The sequence below is a fragment of the Callithrix jacchus genome, chromosome 8 (assembly GCF_049354715.1).
Source record: "Callithrix jacchus isolate 240 chromosome 8, calJac240_pri, whole genome shotgun sequence".
NCBI classification, from domain to species: Eukaryota; Metazoa; Chordata; class Mammalia; order Primates; family Cebidae; genus Callithrix; species Callithrix jacchus.
Window position 1 is genome coordinate 41,739,509 of NC_133509.1, and position 25,447 is coordinate 41,764,955.

Sequence of the window (25,447 nt, forward strand, 5' to 3'; positions counted from 1 at the left end):
GCCGAAAGGTCACAAAATACATTGAGCAATGTTGCTTTATTTAGAATAAATGTATCTCTCCCCCATCCCTCCAACCATCTTTCACTGCCCTCAACATACCCTTTATTTTCTCCCTAATTCAACCATGATGACTTTAAAAAGGGATGATTTTATTTTGGAGTATGAAATTTGTCATGTGTGCATTTGTTTAATATAGCATTGGCACACACAAACACATATTTTCATTAGTTTTCTTAAGAACCCTAGAAGGTATGTAGCTTAATAATGGGAAACATTTATTGATTACTTTCTTATGTGTCAGACACTAAATACTTTACACTGTATTAAATCACATACTCACAATAACCTTATGAAATGGATATTATTTTTGACTCCATTTTATTGATACAAAACAGAAATACTGTAACTTACCTAAGAGGAAGTGGAAGAAAAGCAAGAAGTAGCAAATCCAGTATTTGTACTTTGGCATTTCTCTTCCAGATTCTGTTTGCTTCAGCATTACCCCATGGAGCCTAGTTTAGGATTTCAGAAATTAAGTGTCAGTGTTCAACTGTGTAAGATGGAGAAACTGAGGTGGTAAATGTTGATTTACCCAACAGCACCAATTTGTCAGTAGAATGCAATTGCAAGCTATTTTCCCAAATCATAAGCCAATACTCAAGTGATCAGACCATTTTCCCATTTTACATGATATTATTACAGGCAACATGATTATCCAGGTGTCATTTCTGTATAACTGGTGATAAAAGAAGTGTTGATTGCATGAAATAGTGGCAACATGAAATGACAGCTTGAATATAATCTTCTTATTTCCCAGAGATGTAGGTTAAGCTTTCCCTACTTTTAATGCCTTTTCTGATGCTGGCAGTGTCTTATGGAAAGCCCATGGTTTTGGATTTACATTTCTGTTCTTTAGTGATTACAGTTAAGGCACACACACTCATGCTCCTATACACATAGAGAAAATGATAATTTACTTAATGTTTAAAATAGCATTTTACTATCTGAGAGAAATTAATAGGAAATTTTCAAGTTGATCAACATCCCCTTTGCATTTTCTAGAAACATACTGCAAATGGAATCTTTTAAAAAGTTACCTGTTGTATATATTGAATCTTCATAAAATAGTAATGGAGTAGACTATAGCCAAAGTCCTCAATCTCTGTTCCCTAAAGATAATTAGCAGTAGTTCATGTAGGTTGTAAATGTAGTATATGATGAGATCAGGTGACAGACCCAGGATTTCTGAAACCTCCTCTGGTATTCTTTGCATAATAACATGCTCTTATCTACTTGTGCACGTTCATGCTTCTTTCTTCTAGAAGTTAGAACACCTGGCCTGTAAGACAAACTTTGGGACTGGGTCAAGGGTATTTCTCTGCTAACTGCTAAAGTTAGTGGTTCTCAGTTTGCATTAAAATTATCTGGCATCATTTTTTTAAATAAATTGAACAAATTTATTTTTCTTGTGATGAATAACACAAATATGGAAATATTAAAAGGTATAAATGTAGCTCAATGAGTTATCACAAAGTGAGCAAGCATGGAACCACCAACCAAGTAAAAAAAAAAAATAGAATATTATTATTGCTCTAAAATCCCTCCCACATCCCTTTCTAATTTATTTATTTATTTATTATTGTACTTTAGGTTCTGGGGTACATGTGCAGATCATGCAGGATTGTTGCATAGGTACATACATGGCAAGGTGGTTTGCTGCCTTCATCCCCCCATCACCCATATCTGGTATTTCTCCCCTCGTTATCCCTCCCCACCATCCCCCACTGCTGTCCCTCCCCTAGGCACCCCCAACTGACTGCAGTGTGTGATTTGTTAAAGACATAGATTTCTTCATCCAGTCTCCACTTGCTTCTGCTGTAGGGTGACCCATGGATCATGTTAAGAAATGCTTAATAGTTGATACTTAATAGCTCAACCTAAGTCTTCACTCTTTTTTGAGGGATTTGATTTGTTCCATTGGCTACATTTATCATTTGTATCCTGATGATCCCAAATCAGTGTCTTGAAGCTGTCTTCTTCTAAACCTAGACTATTATATATATTTATTCATTCAGTCATTAATTCATGCACTGGTTCATTCATTCTTCAATAAATATTTACTTTCCTGGCTGGGCATCTGGAATATACTAATGACAAGTCATATTTGGTCTTTGTCATCACTAAGTGGGTGAGAGGAATTTAATTTTAATAATTACACAAATATATTGTTTCAAACTTTGATAATGGCTGCAGAAGTAAATACAAAGTGTTAAGAGAGCATATTACAGTTTAGAGGTTAGAGAAGGTTTCCCTAAGGAAACGGTATTTGATCTGGAATTTGAAGAATGAATACATTGAGCTAGGCTAGGAGAAAGGAAAAGATCCTCTCAGGCAGAGGAAATATTGTTAGCCATGTTCTGTAGGCAGGAAATGGTATGACATATTTGAGGACTGAAAAAAAAATAGCCAAAGGGTGTAAGACAAATCTGCTGCAATAATCAGAGGCCACCTTTTCTATGTCTTTTGGATCTTTTCGAGATTATATTTTTACTCCTAGGTACTATGGAGAGCCGTGGAAGAGGAGCAATGTAATGAGTTGTAGGAGTTACATCGAACAAGATATCTTGGTGAACTCTCCTCTTTTAGTTTTTTCTTTTTCTGATTTTTGACATGGAGTCTCACTCTGTCACCCTGTTGCCTAGACTGGAGTGCAGTGGCACAATCTCGGCTTGCTGCAACCTCTGCCCCCTGGATTCAAGCGATTTTCCTGCCTCAGCCTCCTGAGTAGCTGGGATTACAGGCATGAACCACCATGCCTGGCTAACTTTTGTATTTTTTAGTACAGACAGTGTTTTACCATGTTGGCCAGATGGGACTTGAACTCCTGACGTCAAATAATCTGCCTGCCTCTGCCTCACCAAGTGCTGAGATTACAGACACGAGCCACTACACCTAGCTTCTTCCTGGGTTTTCTATCTCAATAAATGGCTCCACCATCCCTCTGTTTGTTCGAGGTAGGGTTGTCCTCCTTGGCAGCTTCTTTGCCACACTGTAGTGAACAATTTTACATTTGCTTTTTTGTTTTTTGGCTGTTTAGCATCTGAATTCCTTTCTTATGGTGTCTTCTAGTAGGAGAGCCTTTAGATGGAAGTAGTGCTCTGTGTGCTGCTACAAAGCTGACGGCTCTGGAAACATCTTTTACTCCACCCCTGGCAGCCATGCTTGGAGCACACGTCAAACTTGGCTAATTGGTAATGCCTCCCCAGGACTTTGAATTGAAGGAAGTAATAGGAGTTAGGGATAACTGACATTGTACATTAGCACTGAACACAGACTAATGAATCCAGTTTAGTAGTTGCAGCTGCCCATGGTTAGGTACCAGTAGTGGTGAACTAACTTACTGTAGTGAGTGTTGGCTGGAGTCTATGTCACCTTGACTCCTATATCCCAAGCTAAGTTTTTCAGACTTTCAGTTAATTTTATAATGTACACAATGAACTCTTTTCTCATTTTATTAGTAAAAGTGAATTTTCCTATATAGGGTATACACTCATCACCTCAAATTTAGTTATTGAATAAGCTTTGGAAATTTTGTCTTCTAATTGTCTCTGTCTCCATTGCCTCTTTCCTAGTTCTGGCAACTACTGTTATCTATTGCTAGAGACAGACAGATGGACAAAAATGGACCCTTGTTGTAGCCTCATAACTGGTCTCTGTCTCGATGCTTTGCCCCACCCCACCCTGCCACCAATCTATCACAATCTCAGCATCCAGCGATTCATATAAATCCGCAAAACTGAAAATGTCTTTGTTTAGCTTTTAGAGTAGGGTTAAAACAACAGTGAGCCCATAGCACTGAATATTCCTGTTTTCATGCTGCATCCCTCATCTCCTTGGAGGCAGGTGGTATACCTGATACCCCTGCTGTTTTTCTCAGTGCCCACCAGTGGTCAATGATGAGTCAGCCAAGCATAGTGGTTAAGACCCTGGCCTCCAGAGTCAGCCTACAAGTTTAATGAGCATGGCAAGTTGTTTAACCTCACTGTGGCTCCATTTCCTCACTTAAAATGTGATGATAAAATAAATACATAAAAGTAAGGTAAATTTTCAGCCAAACCAGTAACTAATCAGTAGGGAGGCAACTTACCTAAAAGGCACAGACTTCTTTGATTTTAAACTATTCATGAGAAATATTAATCAGAAGCCTAATGCTACAATTACCTCCCTGTTCATTTTTAACTAAACCATCCAGAAAGCATTTTGGGAATTGATTGTGATTATTTTTGGGTTTGAATTCTTGAAAGGCTCTGGGCACAGGCAGCTTGGTGAAACAGGACTCAGTATTAATAGCTTTAGTTACTGATGTTTTCATGAAACACAAAACAATGTGCATCTGTGTGCATTCTCTGGCTTTTTAACAGTGTTGACTTGGGGCAATTTCAACATAGGGAACTAAATAAGTCAATCAACATTTATTGAGTGCTAGTAGTGTGATGAACTCAAGATTAGGGCTGCAGGGAGAAAGTGCATGACACAAAGACATGGTTTTCTTCCTTGATACCATTATGGTCTGGTTCAAGTCAATTCACAATTATTTCTGGAGCTGACTGTTGTAGAGGCATTGTAGCTGATACTCATATATTATCATTAAATTGTTTATTAAAAATATTTGTTAGCACCTATTGAATGTATACTGTGAAGGACATCATGGTTATAAGTAGAAGAGAAGAAACAGAAAAATAAATAACTGGAAAATTTAATTAAATTACAATTTAAATTAAAATACATTCGATTAAAATACTAATTATTACTTATTATTAATAAGCTTAGAAAGTAAAACAATGTCATAAAATGGAACTTATGCAGCCAAACTGATAGAGGTGAACACTTTGCTTAAACAAACTGATAGAGGTGAACACTTTGTTTTCCCACTTAAGCCTCCACACAGCTTCAGAAGGTGCTGCCAGTGTCCCTGGGATTCTGTGCGGCCCTACTCAGCCTTGCTCTGTTTTCAGCTGTAGCTCTGGTGGATCAGAGCGTATGGTCATGCTCAGCTTCATCTTTCACTCAAGTGAACACCTTCATCTTTTCAGATTTCTGCCTCAGTCTTCCCTGATGTGGAGCGATTCTGTTCAGCAACCCTCAACCAGTAGACGACAGCAGATCCAGGATAAATGCTGCAGCTTTCCACCCTTTGGTAGGGCAATTCAGGGCAGCACACTGAACCCAAGTCTGGAGGTCTTAGCTGAGTCAAGTCCCTACTGTCTGCAGGAGCAGCAGTAGCAGCAGGAGCCTCAGTCATTTATCCTTATATAGGTTTTTTCTCCATCTCTACCTCATTCTCCCTGCCCATCCTTCCTGCTTCCAGGGACCACCTTCCACATTACCCACCCTCTTATCCTTGTCACAGCTTCTACTTTTGGCAAGGCCCAAATTCAGACCTGAGGTTATGACTATTAATATCCTCATTTTGCTGCTGAGTTGACAGACCCATAGTCCATTAAGCTGAATGTTTCTTACTTACTTAGCACACCTTAAGCAGAGCCAGTATTCAAATACCTTCCTCCCCTGCTGTTAGTTGTTATACAATAAACTGTGAACAATATAAAGGTAATTGTGAAAAAGTGCTAACTAATTGCAGTCCAGGTGTGAGAGGACTTAGAGATAATCTTAGACGGTAAGGTCAATTGGGTTAGAAATTATTGTCAGTGGTAGTAATAAGTAAGTAAAAGCTTTTGTATACATGTTGAAAAGTGGCACAGCAAAATTATGTAGAAGTAAATGTGGATTCCATCATCCTGTTCTTACCCTTGTCTTTGTTTGTATTGCTATAACAAAATATCTGAGACAGGGTAATTTATAAAAAGTAGAAATTAATTTTTTTCACATTTCCAGAGGTTGGGAAGTTTAAGTCCCAGTTCAGTTTTTCAGTGAGAACTGCTCTCTGCTTCTCAGATGGTGCCTTGAATCCTGCATCTTCCAAAAAGGAAAAAACACTGTGTCCTCAGGTAGCAAAAGGAAGAAGTGCAAAAAGGGATGAAGTCTCTTTTTGAAGCCCTTTTATAAGGGTGCCAGATCCCATTCATGAGGGCAGAGTCCTCATGATTTTATTACTACCTTCTAATACTGTTGCATTGGAATTCATTTTCAACATGAATTTGAGAGGATGAAAACATTCAAACCATAGCACACCTCTTCTAGCCACCCATGCCAATCCCTAGGCCTGTGATGGTGTGTCTTCCAATTACCAAGTATCTAGTAGCTGGTTGGTTTCTGCTTCATTATCCCTTGTCCTTCCCTTCATTGCTTTGTAGAATGACTAATATTTATTGTAATTGATTTTCAGTTGATAAGTTGCATCTCCTGGAGATGTTTGCATTTTATATCTTTTCTATAATCAAATGAAATTATTCCTGCTAATGAAGATACTTAGGCATTGGAAATTCAGTAGGGTATCGTTTTTGATAGCAAAGCATATCTAGATATCCTGAAATAACATAATTTTAGCAACTGAATACACATCAGGCTGGGCTTGAAGGAATTATCTTTGGACAATTTGATGTTTCTACATTTTGACAGGACGTTATTACTGATAGAGGGACATGGAAACAACCAGAACATTAGTGTTATCAAATATTAGGGAAGGGGCACAAGTGTATGCATTTACCTGTGTGCATGTGCATGCATGCGTAATGACCTACCTATACAGGTTACTGAGCAAATGACTTTCATTGATGCTTTTTATAGATACTTATTTCTATAAAAAGCTTTGATCTGGCTGCATAAAATTAAATATAATTTTAGTCAAGTATGTTATCTGCTTAACATGGTCATGTTATTATCAAAACAAATTATACAAAATAAATTATCACGTATCATTCATGAACTTTGTCATACATTTTGCTTATTACAACGTTGAATTTTTCCACAATGCTTGATCCTATAGGCTGTTGCTGATAAATCATTTTTCTTACCACAATGTAAATAGCTACTGGAAGTATTAAATAGAAGGATTTTCTTGTCTTATGGCAAAGGCATGAATCTGCATGTCTAAAAGACTGAGGATGATTATAGAAGGAGGATATATATGTACTTTGCATTTCAGGGTCAGATAATTTCTTTATCCTGAGAGGTATTATTCCGTTACAAATGAACTCATTTCTTACTGTAATTTTATTCTATTGGTAGCTTTGCTTTCTCTGGTATTGTTTATTTTTGGCATGAATGATATAGAAAGAAAAGCAGTTTGTATGGAAGGAAGTCATTTTCATGTCAAGGTATATCAAATCAGGTTGATAGGAAAACACACCTAGAAAAACAGGGCCAGAGAAACATGAGAGATGCTTGGACAGGCCTAGAAGCCCAGTTTTCAAAGAAACTTTTCCCACCTTCCTGGGTGGCTTCATTGCATTGATGAGTGATTGTTCAGGTTTGAAATGCAGGTAACTAGTAGAAAATTATTTATTTTATCTTAATCTATTTAGCACAAGATATCCAATTTTTGAAAAACTCTCTTTTAAGATACAGCAGTAGACAATAAGGGAAGATATGTATATATAACCTGACATTTCATGGACTTACAGGTTTTTAGGCTGGAAGGGACCTTCTAAATCACCTGCTTTTCTTTCTACATCATTCATGCCAAAAATAAACAATACCAGAGAAAGCAAAGCTACCAATAGAATAAAATTACAGTAAGAAATGAGTTCATTTGTAATGGAATAATACCTCTCAGGATAAAGAAATTATCTGACTCTGAAACGCAAAGTACATATATATCCTCCTTAGGCTGAGTGGCTAAGTCTGTCACTCAGAAAATAATGATAAAAGCCTAAAGGTTAAATATTTTATCCAAGATCATACAAGTTGTTGTGCTAGAGAATTTTCTAGAAACTGGTTCTTCTCATGTGGTCCCCTGTAGAAGTGGTAACAGGATGCTACAATTAAAACAGATGCTCCTTTAAATGAATTAATGGCATTCACAGCAATCTGGATGGGATTGGAGGCTATTACTCTAAGTGAAGTAACTCAGGAATGGAAAACCAAACATTGTATGTTCTTGCTTATGAGTGAGAGCTAATCTATGAGGATGCAAAGGCATAAGAATAATACAGTGGACTCTAGGGACTCGGGGGGAAAGTAGGGGAAAGGGGTTACAGATAAAAGATTACAAATTGAGTTCAGTATATACTGCTTGGGTGATGTGTGCACCAAGATCTCAAAAATCACCACTAAAAAACTGACTCATGAAACCAAATACCACCTGTTCCCCCAAAACCTATGGAACTAAAAAACATATAAAAAGATGTTCCTTTTATAATGTCAGAGATGTAGTTAATAATGAAACTTACTGCCTCAGGACCTACCTCCTAGTTTATAGAAAAATATATGAATAAAAAACTGCATAATGTACTTCTATTTACCAATATTAGAATACAAATCTGAAAATGCAAAACATATAGTGTTAAAACATTTTGGAAGAGGTTAGAGAACCACTTTTACTTTGGATATACTTTAATTCCTAATTTTCTTTATTCAGTATCAAGAAAAAATTCTTTGGACTATTTTGTGACTTTATCTTATTGTTATGGGATTTTTGAACTAAAATCTGTCTTGAAGATCATTGAGAACAGTTTTTCTCAAGCCTGAATGCATGCCAGCAGCACCTGGGTGAAATTTTATATACAAAGTTTCTGTGAGTCAGACATCCAAGGATTCTGATTCAGTGGGCTGAAGAAGGACCTGAGAATATGGATTGTAAATAGAATCCCCTAAAGTTTTGGAGATGAGTCAGGTTGGAGAACCCTCAATCTAATTCAGTCCTCTTGTTCTGCAGATGAGAAAAGCCAAAACTCAGAGATATTATGTACCTGGGTAATTTTTAAATTTTAGGACAGCACATGATGTGATGAGAGAGGGATCTGGCATGCCTGATGAAACTGATCGAAGCACAAACCTCATGAAGGCTCTCACATTGAACTTCTTGAGCACGGGAGGTCTGTATGTCCTTTCACTCTTCATTTCTGTGGGCTAGAAGAATTACCCAAATGCAGTGAGCTCTCTCATATAATCCTCTGGTATATACAGTGGAGTTTCATCACAGGGTCATTGAATTTAGTACAGTTTTGCTGGCAAAGTGAAAGAGATACAGAGTGAAGGAGATACAGAGAATAATTTAGTGCTAGTGATTTCTCTGGCCAATCCATTCAGTGGACTTTTGTCCCAGAATGGACTTCCCTGACTTGCTCTCTGCCCTCAGGAAGCTGACCCCTGTGTTTTGGATCACCCAGCTTTCTTTGCCAGCAGGCAGGCTTGTGGTCAAGTTTGCAGGTCAGCTAGCAGAAGGGAAGGGTCAGAGTATCTTTTCTCACTCCCTGCTTTGGTGTCTCAGCTCTAACTGTAAGTGCATGTCTGCCATTTACTCCCGTAAGCCACTGAAGCAGCTTGTGTTGGGTGCTGAGCACAGGATTTCTTCCTTTTGTCTTAGGTGTTGGCATGACAATAATTTTCTTGTGTATTTTGTCTCTCTCTCTCTCTCTGAGGTCTTACCATCTCTTTTTGTTCCCTTACCTTAGCTATACCTCTGTAATTTGTCCCTTTGTTAAGGAAACTTATTTGAACTATTGGTATTAATTCTGGTTTTCTTCTGGCAACTAGATTAATACAAGATTGGAAATATAATTGTTTCTCTCAGTAATTCTAAATTTTTGAGTTTTCTTAAAAAGCCACTATTTCCTTGAACTAAAAATGATTAACATTTAAGAATACAATGATGGAAATTCTACTTAGTATATTTACTTGATTTATATGGTACATTGCTGTACATTGAATCATTTTGCATACATATTACTGTACAGATTTGTTAATACAAAACTATACACAATGATGTGCTTTGTGAGCTGTTAAATATGTTTTCAAAGATAAGTTTGACTACATGATCTTTACTCCTTAGAAACTGACTTCAGAACCTCCTCAGTGCTTGTGATTAAGTTGTTTCACTGTATCTATCACAAAAGATTTTAAACCCCGGGGGGACGGGGACTACAAAGTAAGAAAACCAGCGTAGAAAGAACCCAGTTCTTCTAATCCTTTTAATCTACAGTTTGCTGTGGCCTAGGAATCTGAAACCCTTCTTCCAATGACCACTTCGGAATGCCCCCCAGAAAAGTATAAACTAGTACACCCACTTCCAAGAATGATTTGGTAATATTTAGCAGTTTTAAATTAGCATACCCTTCTTCCTTGCTTTTTTTCTTTTTTCTGAAGATGCGTCTATAATGGTCTCATTCAGTGGTTCTCAATTTGAGGTGCAACTGGCATGAATGGGCAGAAGCCAAAGATGCTGTTGATCATTCTATAGTGCCTAGGGAAGCTGCCACAACAAAGAATTATCCACCATGGGTGGGGAAATCCTGATCTTATCCAAATCCTAATATGCCATCACCCAAGAGTGATTCTTCATATATACATTTATAGGGATAGTCTTTGCAGCATTGTCTTATGAAACCATATATAACCTACACCTGCCTAAAAGAGCCTTGTTAAAAAATGTATAATGTACCCAGAAAATGTGTTAGCACACTGTCAGTATAAAGAATAAGGCACATCTAGATGCTTGTGATATATTAAGTCAAACAGAAATCCAAAGTGCAGAATAGCATGTTATATGACTATATATACATTACTGTATCTATTTCCCTTTATATCTTCCTATGTTTTTTTTTTTTTGTTCTGTCTAAAAATCATAGGCATGCATGATTTGTACAACAAAAACAAACCAAAATGTTCCAGTGATGGTGATGAGAATTTGGAAGCACCCAGGAAATAGTTAGTTACATGACTCACTTCATAGGAGCTCATTTTCTCTAACTGAAAGAAACTTTTATATGGGAAGCTCCCTCTAATTTCACTGGCATTTTTCTAATCACTTTAAACTCAGAGCTCATTCTTGGATGCATGCACTTTTGTCACTGTGCATGCATCTGGATTTCTGAATCAATTTACACAGAGATGCCTGTGTCCCAGCACCATCACTCATAAAAAAATGTGGAAGCCAATTTGCACAGGCATGGGAAACTTTCCACCACCCAAGATGGCAGCAGCACAAATGAGAATAGATGAGAACCCAGTGCTAGGAAGCAGAGAGTCTAGGGCAAAATTCCAAAAGCTGAGCTACTTATAGAAAGGTTTCACAAGGTAGGGAGGGGCTGCACCACTGAAAGGATGATTTGGATTCTTAAGTGCAACCACTGGATGCCAGAAAGATAGAGAAGATGAAGATATGGTCATAAATTTCTGTCTTGAAAAGCAGATCTGGTAGTAATACTTCAGGGATTTTGTAGTCTTCCCATCTAGGAATTGAGGTTGTAAAGAATTATTGTCATTCTAGGTGACTGCAAGCCAACTTGAGAGGTTTCTTTAAAGAGAATGACCCCTTTCCTTTCCGGGGACACTAACTTGTCCCTGTCAGCCGTCAGTCTTGTATTCATTCTCAAGGAACCTTAGAATTCCAGGATGTGAGAAATTAACCACAAGTTGTTACTGATAAGAACTTCAAAGATTCCCTATCATCCTAACATGCTAAGGCTGAAGACGCATCTATAACGGTCTCATTCAATGGTTTTCAATTTGAGGTGCAACTGGCACGAATGGGCGGAAGCCAACCATGCTGTTGATCATTCTGTAGTGCCTAGGGCAGCCCCCACAACAAAGAATTATCCAGCACAGGTGGGGAAATCCTGATCTTGTCCAAATCCTTCAATTTTCGAAGAAAGAAGCTGAGGCCCAGAAATGTTAAGCCTTTCCTAAAGGCATTAGGGACTGCATCTCTCACTTAACACATTCAAAAGTCCTCTGTCTCTGTTCTTTAGGTACTTCTTTTGGGGACACATTTCAATGTGCCAGTAACATAAATTCACTTAGCTTTGGTTTCCACATATATGAAAAGAGGGAGGGATGAAGCCCAGGTAAGCCTCTGCTTTGGCCTGAGCCTGTACAGGAAAATGCAGCCATTTATCTCTGTTACCTCTCCTTAGCAGCACTAGAGCTGTTACATTTGTTTCTCTGCTTTCTTCTCATCCGCCTTAATCTCTCATTCCTGTAATGGAGTTGAGACAATTGGCTAAATTGTAGCAGAATTTGAGGTGTTCAAAGACCAAAACAGAATAGATAACTTCCAAAGTTCTTTTGCCTCTGAATTTCTATGACTTCATGAACATGGAAAACCTTCAGTGACTCAGTTGAGAGGATTCTGGGAAAGGAGGGGGAGTCATTAAACTACTAGACCTTCTGCCCTTACTTAAGTCACCAGAAGCAGGCCATTCCTCTGCCTGCATGAGGGCAGGAATGCCAAGAAAATAGCCTGCTGTGCATAATAAATGTAATTTACTTTATAGTATTTGGGCTACTGAAAGACCTAGCATTAACGGGAGACCTGTCCTAAGTATTTCTGTATGCTTTCCAGTTAAAAGTGTTCCTGAACCGGCCGGGCGCGGTGGCTCAAGCCTGTAATCCCAGCACTTTGGGAGGCCGAGGCGGGTGGATCACGAGGTCAGCAGATCGGGACCATCCTGGTCAACATGGTGAAACCCCGTCTCTACTAAAAATACAAAAAATTAGCTGGGCACAGTGGTGCGTGCCTGTAATCCCAGCTACTCGGGAGGCTGAGGCAGGAGAATTGCCTGAACCCAGGAGGCTGAGGTTGCGGTGAGTCGAGATTGCGCCATTGCACTCCAGCCTGGGTAACAAGAGCGAAACTCCGTCTCAAAAAAAAAAAAAAAAAAAAAAAAAAAAAAGTGTTCCTGAACCTTAACTGCGTCTTGAAAGAGAAATAGCTCCCTTGAGTTCAGCATCACTGCTTTCAGCTGTTTTGAGTACTAGCTACCCTTTTGAGTATCCACATCATTTTGCAGGTTTCCTGTTCTATAGTAGTTGCACTTTTAGTTACTCTAGTGATGTGGTTTAAAGCAGGTGCTTCATCATCAGAAAGATACAGTTTTTTTTTCACCCTGAGCATCGCCACAATCTGCAATGGGCAAATAGTTTAAATAATCTATTCTCTAGCGTCCCCAGCTGTCATTGGGGTAAGAAGAATATTTTTCTCATTGGATTATCATGCAATAATAAAAAAAATATGCCCAAAAGGCTTAGCACAATGATTGTCATTGGGTAAGTGATTAAAATGTCAATAATTATTTCACTGTTTTAGAGGAAAAAGCAAGTTTGAATTTCTTTATACATAAACATGAATTTATATGTTATTAATTATATGTGTATCTATGTACATTTGATATATGGTAGGAGATACTTCTAACATTAGAGATGTGTTTGGTCTGGATTTGGACGTGGTGTTCATTTATTAGAAAGGTTGTCTGATATATATAAGATAGTCCAGTAAATTCTTCTGTAAGTGTTCTATCACCATTTACTTTGCATTTAGGGACAAAATGGTTCTGTTTGCCATTTATGAAAGTGCTGTTATGGAGTACATTCATTTGGGCAGTTTTCTTTGTGTCCCATTAATGTTTTTTTCTAAATAAAACTAATATTTGTATAGTGTGTACAATTTAGCATATGTAAGAAAATCTGTATTCTTTTACCAAAAAATTAGAAGTGTAAATGCAAGGGAGGTTTTTTGCTGTCTTTGAGAGCAGCTTCTGAGCATGTACATTTCATTTACATATATCATTTTAAAATTAATATTCTATTTTTACAGTTACATTAGATTCTCATGCTTCTATGTTATACGTGTGTGTGTGTGTGTTTGTGTGTGTGTGTGTGTGTGTGTGTGTGTGTATTTTTTCTTTCCTGTGACAGAGTCTCACTGTTGCAGGAGCTGGAGTGCAGTGGTGCAATCTCAGCTCATTGCAACCTCCTGCCTCACTGGTTCAAGCAATTCATGTGCATTAGCCTCCTGAGTAGCTGGTGTAGCTGGGATTACTGGCACATGCCATTACCCCTGGCTAATTTTTGTATTTTTAATAGAGATGGAGTTTCACCATGTTGGCCTGGCTGATCTCAAACTCTTGACATCCAAGTGATCTGCCCACCTCAGCCCTTCAAAGTGTTGGGATTACAGGTGTGAGCCACCATTACTGGCTCATTTTGTATATCTTATTCTATTTTAAATATAGGAAATGTTAACTACCACTTGTTAAAATCAAGGAGGCTTTAATTAATGTCATGTCCCATTTACAAATGAGGTTAGCAAAACAATTTTTAACTTTTGAAACCACATTTTACTAAATAGTCATACTAAATATGAATTCATACTTGCTTTTTCCTCTAAAACAGTGAAATAATTATTGGCATTTTAATCACCCAAGGACAGTATGCTAAATATTTATAAACGTTTAGTTTTCTTCATAAGAACTTTGATGGATAAACAATCTTCCCAAGTGATTAAGTAATTCTTTAAAATAAATTAAATGTGTAAAGTCAATATCAATTTCTCTTAAACATCTCAACACTGTTTAAGAAACTTAACAATTTTCTTTAAATAACTAAGATCACAATTTCAGAATCAGTTGTTTCAATTTAGAAACCCACGACTTATATGTTTAATAAATCAAATTATCCCAAATATTTCTAACATTTTAACTAATACATATATAGGTTATTTCCATTTTTACATAAATCATTTTCATGAACTTAATACAATTTTATTGTAATTGTGGGTTTGATTTAGCCTCTCTGTGATAAATTCTAGTCATTCCTGTTTAAAGAATGGTTGTACTTTCCTGGGCCAGTAAAGGCTACAAATCAGGTCTAGAGGCAGTTGATTCTCCACATGTCACTTACTTACAAGTTGACTTGCTTTTTATAATTGCTATAGCAACAGGGACCTCATGCCCTTTAGAAGACATTGCCCTGTCCTGAGTTCAGGTTATTATATAAAATTTCTTACCCCTCTCATCGAGGTTGTTTGTTATTTTCTTCACCGTTTTGTTGGGTTTTGCACTTTTTTGATTCTGTTAGTACATTTTACTGTTTTCTCATCTGGCTCAAAACACATTTTCCTTCCATTTCCTTAGATGTTTCACATGCTTATGCAATATTTTTGAAACCTCATTTAATTTTCTTTGCCAGATTTGAGTTGTCAACATATTCTGGATTCTTTTCAGATTGTTCCTGGCAGAATGACGTGCCATTGGTGTTGCATATCCCTTGGGTCTCTGGCTCCACAGATGACACTAAAGTCAAGCTAATGACAGTAAGGAAAGATAAAAATCTAGAATCCCTCCACACAGATGTTTCTACCATTGACCTTAAGCATATTCGCTTCTAATTTTCTAAGACTGGAGTGTTCCCAGGCTAATTCGTGGACTCTTTTTTAAAAATAATTTTTCTTTCCTACTTATACTTGCATTCTAAGTTATCTCATTCAGTCCCATAACTTTGAATGCCACTTGCATGCTGAAGATGACCACATTTATATTTCCTAGTGTGAACTTCCCTCCTAGACTCTAGCCTATTAGGATGTAGTTGTTTCCTTGACTGCTTCACTTGGGTATCTAGTATCTGATGACTTCTTACATGCCCCCACCCATTTTCTTCCACTTCCAGACCCCCATCCTTTGCCTTCATGATCTCTGCAGTGGATACAGTGGCCTTCCTGCTTCTTCTCTTGACCTCCACCAGTAGCCAGAGTGAGGCTGTTAATGTCAGTATGTCGTAATGTTATCCTCTGTTCAAAACTCTACAATGCGTCTCCCCAGCCCCACCGCATTTTACTCAGAGAACAAGCCAAATCCCTTACCGTGGTCTTTACGCTCTTTCCCTTATTACTTCTCCAATCTCCTTTATTTTTCTTCCTGCTGAAACCCTCAGTCACTCTGTTCTAGTCACCTAGATTCACTGTGTTCTAGCTCACTGAGCACATTCCTATGGTCAGGGTTTCCCCAGAAGCAGACAGCTCTAAGACAGGGCAAATGCAACTGGTTTATTTCAGAGGTGATGCCAAATTAACACCGTGGGAGAGAGACTAGGAGTCAGGGATAGAAAGGAAGCCAACACAAGATATGCTTAGGCTGTAGGCAGGTGGGTCCAATCCCACTGAAGAACTCTGGCTTTGCTACTTAAGGTGTGGTCTGTGAACCAGCATCATGACATCACCTGGGGATTTGTTAAAATGAGATTCAGGCCCCACCCCAGAACTGCTTAATCATAATCTGCGTTTTAACAAGGGCTTCAGGTGATTCTTTACGCTAATTAAGGTTTGAGAAACTCACTTTGGCGGATGGTGTGGAACAAGTCTCTGTGTTATCCTACCCAAGCTGGGGAAGCTGGGGGTATTTTTCAACAACTCCCTAGCTATCATTGGTTGAGTTTTGCTTCCAGGGCTGTTAACTTCCAGCTTGCCCCAAGTAATGGCTTAGCATGTTCTTTGGCCTGAAAATAAAGGCCTGCTGGAAGTGAGTCACAGGTGTTTGCAGTAAACTGTTTTCAGGTGTGTACAGGTAAGCACCTAGAATATACGTGTGGTGCTAATAGTGTCTGCGATGGAGCCTTTGCTGTAGATGTTCTCTCAGCCTGAAATGTTCTTCCCTCAGGTATTCACTTGGCTAAATCCTCTACTTCCTCAATCTTTACTCACATCATACTGTCTCAATGAGATTTATCTCTCTTTAATTTTTCAACCTGCATGCACTGACCCAGCATTTCTGGTTCCCCTCACTCTGCTCTGTTCTCTTCGTAATTGCACTTGGCCTTTGAATTCACCGTATAATTTATCCACTTAATATACTCATTGTTTACCTGCTTCCATGGAAAGTTAGCTACACCAGAGCAGCAGACTTTGTTTTGTTTACTGATGGATAGCATAAAGGAACTCTTAAATGTAAGTTAAATTGTTAAATTTCCGTATTTTAAAGTATAAGATGGTAGTATATGTAAAACTTTGTATCTTGCATTTTGCTTAGCATTATATCACAAATATTTCCCATATCATAAAATACTTAAATATCATTTTTAATTGGTAGTCAAATATTTCATTGTCTCTACAAATTATAATTAATTTAAACATTCTCATAACACTTGGCATATTGTTTCCTGTATTCTTTTTGTGATTACAAATAATGCTTCTCTGTATATAAATGTTTCATTTTATATATTACTTCTTTAGAATAGATGACTAGAAGTCAAAATATTAAGACAAAGGCAAAAAATAACTGTCAAGACTCAAATACATAAGAAATTGTCTTTTGGAAATTTCGTTCCACTAAACGTCTAACCAGCAATGAATAGACATGCCTGGAAAATCATACTCTTTCTATCAACTCGAAGCAACATAGCATAGTAGTTAAGAGCATGATTCTGGAGATAATTGTCTTGGATTTAATACCAGCTCCCTGATTTACGAGTTGTGTGACACTGACCAGATTACTTACCTGTTCCTCAGTTTGTTCATTTGTCAAATGGGAATAGTGAAAATATCACTCACCTCGTAGGGTTGTTGTGAGGATTAAATTAGCACAGACAAAGATGAATATCTGATACATAATAAATGCTACTTAACTGTTAGCTAATGCTATATTGAGACATTTTTAAATTGATAAAGTGAATAAATAGTTCTTCGTTTCTACTTTATTTGCATTTTGAAGTTGGGGGTATAGTGCTGTCAGTGGTGAAGAAGGTGGGTTGGTAAGATTTGTGTAATGTTTCAAAACCTGATCTTGTACCTCTCAATTTAGCATAATGGTGCTGGGTCTCGGCATTTCAGATCGAGCATTCCTTATCTGAATATTTGAAATATGAAATATTTTGAGTACCTACATGATGCTGAGATTTTTAAATTTGGCATACTTAACTGGTATATCATGCAAATATTCCAAAATCTGAAAACATTTGAAGTGGAAAACACTTATTTTCCTCAGATTAAGGCTACTCAATCTCTATAAAATATCACAATACTTTAGAGTCAGGTGTTGGATCCCTAGATCAAATAATTGTCAGAAAAACCCTATTTTTGAAACAGTTTATTTTTGACATAAAGCATGAAATGAAAATACATAAGGATTTATTATTGTTAAGTTTTGAGCTTATCATTGAAAATGCAAGTCTGTACAGGTAACTTCAACAGTGACTTTTCAACCCCAACACACCTGCAGGTTTAGGAAAATCGGTAAATATACTGATATTGCTAGGAAACAAAGCTATGCCTCTGAAAGAGGAAAGATAGAAATATAAAATATAAAATAGGGGAAGTCAATCTTATATTGTAGTGGAGGACAAATGATAAATGGTAACCACATGTCACCTGGTTATTTGTTGTTTTATTAACTTAGTGGCTTAGAAATCACTTACTGAGAATCTACTGTGCACAACATTGAGCATCCAGGTTACAGAAGTATGTCAAAATGACTGCTCCTCTATAAGGGGAGGCTTATAACATGTTGTTGCTATAGAACAATAATGGCTTCATCCCAGGGCTCTACTAAAATAAGCATTTGGTAAATTTATCCTATATGTGTATGGGTTTTGAAATTATATATATTTAAAACTGTATTTTTTTCCATAAAGTGGCTAAAATAATTCTGGACATGGAAGTTTCTATTAATGCATTTAAGTGATACTGGAGGCAGGCTTGCACAAGTGAATTTTATCAGGCGATCACTGTGCAACAGACAGAGAATTTGGGCAACATTTACAATGCAATTTCTGGAGGTATTAAGCCAGCAGATACAGGAACATGTGTCACTTTTTTTATTCCTTGCTAATTAAATATATGCGGACTCTGAATTTTGAAGCCCAGTCAAGGTTTCCCAGTTCTCTTTTAGCAGCAGTTTCTTTTTACTCTGGGTCTGGTCAGGTGAAGAAACCACAGAAATGGAGGCTGTAGGATTCCCTTTTGTCCAAACAAGTCTGTGCTGCTTTCTTCCTCTGGCTTCCCTCTTAGGGAGGAACAAAGATGTATGGGAGAGGAGTCTGTAAACATCAGCCATTTGGGGTGATCCATTTGGTGATTGTCAAGAGAAACAGGTTTCTACTATTGCCACAATGTCTATGGAATCTTGGATTAATGTGTAGAGTTCCAGAACTTGGGGATGAATCTTGTCACTAGAGATACCCTATTTTGGTATGACTGTTTCTCCCTCAGTGGGGTGTCCTACTCTTTTCATCTATTCTGTGCAATCATATAATTTCATTTATATATTCTTGGTTCCTAGTTTGATAGATGACTCCATTGATAGTTGGCATTATTAAAGACCATTTCCTTTTGGGCCTTATGTCACTGACAACTTAGGCTTTAATTTCAGAATATGTTTTTCTTATTACAACTTTATCAGAAGAAATTTACATACTATAACATTCACCCTTGTAAAGTATAAATATATTTTAGTTGTTTTTAGCATAGTCAGAGATGTACGACCATCACCACAGTCTAATTGGGAGCCTTTCATCACCCCATAAAGAAACACCATATTTATTAGTAGTCAGTCTCTTATCCCCCTGCTCCAGTCTCTGGCAACCATTAATCTACTTTCTGTTCCTGTGGAGTTGCTTATTCAGCACATTTCGTATAAATGGAATAAAAAATGTAGCCTTTGGCATCTGATTTCTTTTCCCTGATATAATGTTTTCAAGGTTTGTTTCTGTTGTGGCATGTAACAGTAACTTCATTCCTTTTTGTGCCCTAATGGTATTTCATAGTATGGATAAACCACATTTGTTTATCCATTCATCAGCTTATATGCTGATTGGAAAAAGCTGTTTCCACTTTTTGGCTATTATTAATGCTGCTAAGGACATACATTTGAAGTTTTTATAATTTAAGGACATACTTTTAAAGTTTTTATAAATTAAGGATATACATTTAAAGTTTTCTTGGATGTAGATCTAGAGGTAGAATTACTTGGTTAAATGGGACTCTTCCTTTAACTTTTTGAAAAATTTTACAACTGTCTTCCAAAGTGGCTGTACAACCTGACAATCCTGCTGGCAGTGTGGGTGGGGGAGTTCCACTTTCTCCACATTCTCCCCACACTTGTTATTATCTGCCTGTTTTGTTATAGTCATCCTGTTTGTGGTGATGTGGTATCTCATTGCGATATTTTTAAAAATAAATTGCATTATGTATATTTGAGGTTTACAACATGATGTTACAATATACGTATAGATAGTAAAATTGTTAGAAGCAGATTAACATATCTATCATCTCATATAGTTTAAATTAAAAACTTAAGTAGTTTAAATTTGCACTTCTCTAATGACTAATTATCTTTTTCCATGTGCTTATTGGCTATTTGTATATATTCTTTGGAACAATATATATATATTCAAATAATTTGTCCAGTTTTTAGTTTGGTTATTTTTTCTTTTTATTGTTGAATTGTATGATACTTTTATATATTCTAGTTACAAGTTCCTTATGATATATGTGATTTAAAATACTTTTCTTTCAATCTGTGAGTTATCTTTTAACTTTCTTGATTGCTTCTTTAAATTTTGACAAAGAAAATTATTAATTTTTTTTGCTTATGTTTTTGGTATCATATCTAAGAAACCATTGCCAAATCCAAAGTCATGAACTATTTATATGTTTTATTCTAGAGTTTTATTTAGTTTTTAGATCTGTTTTGAGTTGATTTTTGCATATGGCATAAGACAGAGTTTTACTTTCATTCTTTTGTATGTGGATATCTAGTTGTCTAGCACCATTTGTTGAAAAGATTGCTCTGTTCCCACTGAATCGGTTTGGCAACCTTGTTAAGAATTTAGAATACTTTTAACTTACAAATTTTTCTTAAACTATATTTATTGGTGAGTTTCTTTACAAAGAGCAAGTTATTAGAGTAAATAATCTCCGGGGAAATACTTCCAGGCTCCGAGGATATCCTGTTTTTCATCAATCATCTACAAACTAGCTTTAGCATCCATTGACAATTCTAGATTGAATTGATAACTATCATCAATGTTGCAAAATGATTGGCATTCTTCTACAAAGAAGATTTTAGTGTCTCTTCTAATTCTCTTTTTAAAAATTATTGTAGTATCTGTGTGGACTCCAGATTCATTTTGTATTTAATGTTCTCATGCATTTCTATCATATCTCACTTTGATATTCAGTTATCTCAAGTTTGCTATTTTTTATCCAACAATCTGTCTTGGAAATTCAGTAGTTTATGGAGATCTTTCTCATTGTCTTTATTGCTACATAATACCCCTTTCTATGGATGTAACAAAGTTTAATCCTGCCAATTTCTTATGAATAGGTGTCTAGTAATTTACTACACTAATGTAAATGTATTTTTCTATTATGTGTGTCATCAGAGTAATACCTAGGGATTTCTGGGTTACTGTGCATATAGACTTGTTAGGTTTAGCAATTACTTTCCATAGAGATTGTGTAATTATGGATTGCCATTAGTAATATATGAGTATGCTTCTTTTTCCAGAATTTCAACAACAATGTATATTGTCAAATTTCTATATTTTTGCCATTCAACTGACATATTTCATTGTGATTTTAGTTTGCATTTTTTTATTGTGAATGAAATCAATATTTTTACATTTAAAGATGATTTTTATATTTGTGTAAACCACCTGTTAATATAGTTTTGTTCATTTTTCTAGTTGTTTCTTTTAAACTTAAAAATGTTTTTATGTTGGCTATTAGCCTTTTTTGTTGTTTTGGAGCATAGGGACTTTATTTTTTCCTTTTTTATTGTGATAAACATATACATATATAATATAAAACCCTTTTAACCATTTAAAACATTTTTAAGCTTTTCATTGAAATATAACAATATAGAAAACATATAAACAGTACAACTTGTAAGTACACTGCTCAACAGATTTCATAAACTGAGTACACTCTTGGTCCCAGGATCTGGGTCAAGAACTGAATATTTCAACATTCCAGAAAAGAAAAGAAACATGTTAAAAAGAGAATATTTCTCCTAAAAATCCTAGACATAGTAATTAAAATGGGAATGAGAGATGTAATTCCTTTATCCCTTTATATACATGGAACACATTTATGTATAATCTCATGTATATTCATGTGCCCACCCTATAATGTATCATTTCCAAAAATGGAGATTTTCTAAGGGGTATTTATGTTACTGTTAAGAAGATTGTGTAGTAATAATTTGGAGACACATGATCAAGACTAGTCAAACAGGTTTGTCATCTAAGAAGATTTTCACAAATTCAGACTTCATGGCCTATCGCCTGACCATCTCGTTAGAAGAGGAATCAGGAGAATCCTTCTTGCTCATTTTAGATATGTTCTTAAAATTATGATAAAATATACATAACAAAATTTACCATTTTAACCGTGTTTGTGGGTACAGTTCAATGGCATTAACATTCTGAATATTGAGCAACCATCATTATTATTCATTTTCAGAATTTGTTCATCCTAAGCAAAAACTATTTACCTGTTAATCAATAGCACCTCTCCTGTCCTTCTCCCCTCACCCAGTCTCTGGTAAACATTGTTCTCCTTTCTGTCTCTTTGAGCTTGCCTATGCTGGTACCTCATACAAGTGGTACCTCATAATTAACCTTTTGTGTCTGGCTTAATTCACTTAGTGTAGGGTTTTCATGGTTTATCCTGTTGTAGCATTTATCAGAATTTCATTCATTTTTATGGCTAAATAATATTTCATTGTATGTATTGTACCACATTTGTTTATCCAGTCATGATAGATATTTGAGTTGTTTCCACCTTTTGCTATTTGAGTAATGATACTATGAACGTTGGTGTATAAGTATCTGCATTTTATATATTTGCACAAATGTATCCTCGTGTTTTTTTTCTATAAATAAACTTTTGGAGGCATTTCACAATTTAGAGGTCAAATAGAAATGACATTTGAAATATACCAATGTTTTATTATCAAAATTCATATTTGTTCAGGCTGAAGATTCAAGGATGAAATAATGGGCAAACCCAGAAATATCATCAACACTACACAGACATTTCATAAGTATATCATAATACTTGTTAATTATTTGACTAGAAAAATATAAAATGCGGAAGTTTATAAATTACTTTGTGTTTCATCTTTCTGTATGTACTTTTACATTGAATATATAGCAAGTGTTTATACTTACTTAAAGATTATGTGTTTTTCTTTAGCAAGCAAAACATGATTATCCTTAATTAATCAGAATTCATTTCAAAAGACAAAAATTCTTACAGATAAGCATGGCATTTAGGGCTTTATACCCATGCTTACTTAATTGGCTGCTTGATGATTGTTCTTATTTTTTTTTTGTAAATTTAATGTGAATTTTGGCTTTGATTTTTCTCTCAATCTATTTGGAGACCTTCTGCACGCAAGTATCGTTTATTAGTTTCATGTTTACTAAATGTCTCCAAAAACTTGACAGTAAGCAAGCACTGTATCAATGTGTGTTTTGTATTTTACAGCCAATCCGAGTGCCCCTTCTCAGTTGTAGAGATTAATATTGATCTGGATTGCTTGAAAATGAGGCCAGCCTGAAGAACTATTACACACTCCTCTATACTCCGACTAAATCTTAGTATGTGGGCCATTTTTTATTCTTTAAATGGAAGACTTTTTATAGAATTGATGTACTAAACCTTATCAATTTTACCAATTGCTGCATAGGCTATTTCTGAAATAGTCATATCTCAGTTAGCAACTGCCATAGCAGCTAGACAAGCTCACATGGTTTGCTCCTCAATAAAGTGGTAAAGTCTTACAGGATCTTCCCATTTTGAACTGCCTGCATGTTCATGGAGAATAGCAGGATATGGAGATACACTGATGGGAACCAGAGGGCCATTAACTCTTCTTATAGTTAGGTGATTTCCAACAAAACTCACAATATGGGGATTTCTGTTGAATTCACTTGTATCCCTTTTATATAATGTTTTAGGCAAAATGTAACTGTCCACATAAACTGTCTTGGAGTAATACACACTGTAAATTGAGTATCTTGAAGTCCACAAAGGATATTCCATGTATCACTGCATGCCAAAATATGCACGATCGTTCCAAGTTTGAGAATTTGTTCTTTCTTCCCAAATTGTTTCACAGAAGTGATATAGACATCTCTATTTTTATTAATAAAAGCAGCTTTTCTATTATTGGTAAGTCCTTTTTGATCCAGAGCAATTTCCAAGATTTCGTTCTTATATGAAAGAAAGAAACTTTCCATCATCTAATGGGTTTCCAGTTGATGACTCAAAGAAAAAGATTTTTTCATCAGCTTTGTCTCATTGCTTTGGTATCATTACTCAGAAACACAGTTTGCACATTCAGAGTATCTATTTTCCAGGAAGTTTTGGAGACGAAATAAAGCATGCTTCATTTGAATATATATTGATAGCACTAACATCTACAAGAAAATGTCTTTCTGCCTACAGGATTAAACTAACATTTCCTTCTTTGAAATCAAATATAGTTGGTGTATTTCTGTTCTTTGTGGAGAACACAGAACATTGAAGAGATATTGAAACAACTAAGTGTGCATAGTTCAAAGATGCTTTAATGGCTATCACAGAATTCGAGTAAGTCCAGTGCATCATTAAGAATGTTACAAACCTGTATGATCCTTTTGTTAATTGTACTTTAGGTTCTGAGGAACATGTGCAGATCATGCAGGATTGTTGAATAAAACACACATGGCAATGTGGTTTGTTGCCTCCCTCCATCCATCACCTACATCTGGCATTTCTCCCCATGTTATCCCTCCCTGACCTCCCTACCCCAACCATCCCTCCCTTGCCCCCCTCAACAGATCCCAGTGTGTGATGCTCCCCTCCCTGTGTCCATGTGTTCTCATTATTCAACACCTGCCTATGAGTGAGAACATGCAGTGTTTGATTTTCTGTTCTTGTGTCAGTTTTCTGAGAATGATGGTTTCCAGATTCATCCATGTCCCTACAAAGTACATAAACTACTCATTTTTTACAGTTGCATAGTATTCCATGGTTTATATGTGTCACATTTTCCTTGTCCAGTCTATCATTGATGGGCATTTGGGTTGGTTCCTGGTCTTTGCTATTGTAAACAGTGCCACTGTGAATATATGTGTGCATATGTCCTTATAATAGAATAATTTATAGTCCTTTGGATGTATACCCAGTAATGGGATTGCTGGATCAAATGGAATTTCCATTTCTAGATCCTTGAGGAATCGCCACACTATCTTCCACACAAAGATTGAACTAATTTACACTCCCACAAATAGTGTAAAAGTGTTCCTATTTCTCCACATCCACTCCGGCATCTGTTGTCTCCAGATTTTTTAATGATCACCATTCTAACTGGTATGAGGTGGTATCTCAATGTGGTTTTTTTTTTTTAATTTTTTATTGGATTTTAGGTTTTGGGGTACATGAGCAGAGCATGTAAGACAGTTGCGTAGGTACACACATGGAAGTGTGCTTTGCTTTTCTTCTCCCCTTCACCCACATTTGGCATTTCTCCCCAGGCTATCCCTCCCCACCTCCCCCTCCCACTGGCCC

The 25,447-nt window shown here is 36.4% G+C and overlaps 1 protein-coding gene and 1 pseudogene across 1 annotated transcript in view; one reads left to right on the plus strand and one right to left on the minus strand.

Annotated features, from left to right (window-relative positions):
* UNC13C (unc-13 homolog C) overlaps positions 1-25,447 on the plus strand; it is a 640,690-nt gene that overhangs the window by 11,898 nt on the left and 603,345 nt on the right. The gene's annotated exons all lie outside the window — the stretch shown is intronic.
* LOC103795628 (intraflagellar transport protein 80 homolog pseudogene) lies at positions 23,187-24,135 on the minus strand (annotated as a pseudogene).